This window comes from Macrobrachium nipponense, chromosome 9 (genome assembly GCF_015104395.2).
Source record: "Macrobrachium nipponense isolate FS-2020 chromosome 9, ASM1510439v2, whole genome shotgun sequence".
NCBI classification, from domain to species: Eukaryota; Metazoa; Arthropoda; class Malacostraca; order Decapoda; family Palaemonidae; genus Macrobrachium; species Macrobrachium nipponense.
The window spans coordinates 58,903,045-58,906,574 of NC_061110.1; the positions used below are offsets into that span (position 1 = coordinate 58,903,045).

General features: G+C 37.3%; 1 pseudogene; it reads right to left on the reverse strand.

The window, feature by feature from the left end:
- Nucleotides 1-2,753, reverse strand: part of LOC135218073 (uncharacterized) — a 60,849-nt pseudogene extending 58,096 nt beyond the window's left edge.
- Between the last annotated feature and the right edge of the window lie 777 nt (nucleotides 2,754-3,530).

Here is a 3,530-nt window from a genome sequence, read left to right on the forward strand (position 1 = left end):
GCGGCGGCCTAGACTATGGCAGTTGCGGTTTTTCTATGCAGTTTTACCTACTGAACAAGAATTTTAAGTAATATTTATTTGGACGACTAATTAACCCCCCTGGGGCCAGTACTAAACACGGCGAAATACATTGGATGCCCCAATCTCTAGTGGATGTCGTATCCGCGATTACGTTCCTTGCAGTCCATGCGGACTGCTTCTGTAGAAATACCTTGTGACCTCTATACTCCCCTCGGAGTAAGCGTTTTCTACTAAATTATGAAATAATGGCATAATTCAAGTGCTTCTTTGGGAAGTGGTGGCGTTCTGGGATCGGTGGCTGCTATGATGTGCTCAATAATTTACCCTATATCCTAATTCCAGACAAAAAGCTTTTTTTCCACGGTGGGTACGTCATTGAGCTATAGTAGGAAGTTAGCCTACTAGGCTAAAGTACCTGACTTTTTTTTTCTTTCTTTTTTTTTACCTGAATTGAAAAAGCTTTCTGCTTAAGCTAATTTCATGATGAAAATATTAACCTGGATGGTTTCAAACCCCTCCACAACTCCGACCAAAGAGGAAAACCGAAAAAAAGTGGGTGTGATCGCCCAACACAGCTGACCAAGGTTCCCCTACTTAGAATTCGGACCACCCACCCCAAACAAATGATAATTTCCACTTTTTCCTATAGCTAGTAGCTAGGAATTTGTTCTAACTTAAAATTATATCGACTCTTATCAAAGCCTATGAATCTAAGCAAGTAAATAGTACTTCCACATCTAAAGCGTCAATATTTACCATTTTTCTTCAACGAAACGTAACTTTGGTGCGCTGATAAGCTCTGACAGTTCCTCCAGGTAGGACCGTAGTAAGGTAGCCGTAGTACCTGGCGAAGATAAACACGTGACGTAGCATTATTCTGACCAATCACGAAACCTGTCACCTGTTGCCCTCCACCTGATTGGTGGAAAACTTACTTCGTTCCTTAAAAAAGAATGCAAAAACTTTTCCGTTTGCTTTGGCAAAAGAACAACTTTTTCGAGTTTAACAAACTCATATCATGGGTTAGTTACTCTTTTGAACAGTTTCATTACTTTATCTATTGCTCAGAATATTAATCTGGTTGATACTGTCAATGTAATTGTTGTAATTGCGATTGATAGCTTGACCGAGATTACTAGGCTATACAACGAAAACTAGAGTAATCCCCACTTCCGGCAGCGTTCCTTCACCAGTGAATAAGTTATGATAGAGTTCTCGTATAAAGTGGCCATTCAACCGTGCCGACGGTAAAAGTACATTCTCTCTACAAGAATAGATCTACACGCGCGCGTACGTACACAGTTTCATATAAATAAGCATAAGCTCCTTCATTTGTCTTGCCATCTCATCGGTCACATTATTCGTTGCGTATACGTATACTGTATTGGCACTGGCATTTTTGCAATCATGGGCACTTGTGTCACCAGTTGCGCTATTGCGTCGACGACAGAACGACCATTTCATCGACGCTTAACGCAATGATGCTAAAGTTAAAAAAGCGTCACAATGACGTTGGCGCAAATACATTGTCGCAAATAAAATTTTGCGTCACCACTACAGTAGCCTACACCTCTCTCTCTTTCACTCTCCATATTAATTATTGAAATGAAATCCAATAATAACTGTGAATGTGATTATTCTAATACCGTAATTGTTGTCTAATTGAAAATTCTTGGATTTCTTGCATCACAAAATTTGAAAAAAAAAAAATGAAATTTCATCTAATCATCTTGCTTGAGTACAATTTTAATTTTGTTTTGTTTTCTTGATTTGTTTTTTACGGGACTTCTCATTTTCTAGTAAAAAGTAAAATTGGAGAGAGAGTGAGTGTTACCGTATATATTTAACTTCTATTTAAATAATTATTTATTTATTATACGGTTTATACCCTATTAGGCTAATAGTTTATAGATTGTAGTTTAAGTTTGTACTACTGTGATTCTGTGATTATGATACAGTCACAAAATAGAATTAATCTAACTAAACTAAGTAACTAATAAGTATAATAAAATAAAAATCGACGAGGCTGAGTTTTACTTTTAATTGAATAATCAAAATAATATCAAAGACAAATTAGTAAATTATTAAAGTAAATAAAATATTAATAAAAAATAATTGAATTATGAAATATCTATTTTATAATATTTTCTATCATATATATATATATATATATATATAATATATATATATATATATATATATATATAATGTCTCACGTAAATTAGATTAATTAGTTAAGATTACCGTATCGCCAGCGACGCAGTGGTGCAATGGTGCGAAAAACAAGACGGAACTTTTTTGAAAAAAAAAGAAAAAAAAAAAAAAGACGGATTGACGCCGACGCAATGCCACCCCCAACCCCCACCAATGAGGGATTGACGTTGACGTAATGCCCCCAAACGAGTGACGCGCCCAGCTCTGCATTTTTGTTAAATGTTTATGAGGACAGAGGGGACTTGATGTTTATGTGCCTACTATAATCCCATAAAATCCTTTTATAACATCACCATTCTTCTGCGGTTCCTAGTAACGGGAGAATACTTCTCAACATTGATAAATACCTGTAAGGTTGACTGTTCAGTTATTCAAAAATCACCCATGGTATCTAGACCGCGAATTCGCCCCCCCCCCCCCCCCCCGTCTAGTACAGCCAACTGCTGAACAGGGGTGGGATCTGTAGGTAAACCATCTCTTGGAGTCACAATGTACCAATCCCAAAGTAGCACCACCATCTAAGGGCTAATAGGAGCTTTGGTATAACTAATCTATAGTTGTAAAAATGCTTCATAATTTCACCCTTAGTTACTTTGATCTTATTGAGTCGAATATCATCAACGTACGACTTTTAGTTTCACCGAAGATTCACTTGAGCTTGCCTAAAATAATTTTTTAAAATTTTTTGTCATTATTCTCGATGCTGAATTCAGTCCAAAACCTACAGTTGTCAGACAATATGTTTTACCTTTATATTCATCAACTGACACTTTTATAGCTCCTCCGTTACTCTAATTTGCAAATAAGCAGATTTTAGATCAACAATGGTTCCAGCCTGTTTGCTTCCAATTCTCGAAGGGTCGTATTTTATTCTTGGAAGAATTTTCAACAGCCAGCAAGGGTATAATAGCCGTTTTCACATCTTGCCCCTACGTGCGGGCGCCCATGGCTTCAGCCACAGCCTATATAGCTCGCCCTTTCTAGCTGTTAGCACTCACTCATATCAAGAACACAATCAAATCTGCTGTAATTCACATGATATTTTATCGAGAGTAACAATAACGAATGAAGAAAAGACCAACTTCTCCAAGCTAGTACCTGAGAAACCAGCTAATGTACCCAACCTTCACAGCTCTTTGGGACATGTCTAGCAGTCCACCTCTTTTGTGATAATTTAGCAAAAGCTATGAACGCACTATCAGTAAAATGCCGCTAACGGGTTTCACTCCATAACAAATCAGACTGCCCTGTATCGATTAACACTAAATTCAATGCCATGGCGTCGCCCTTTGGCT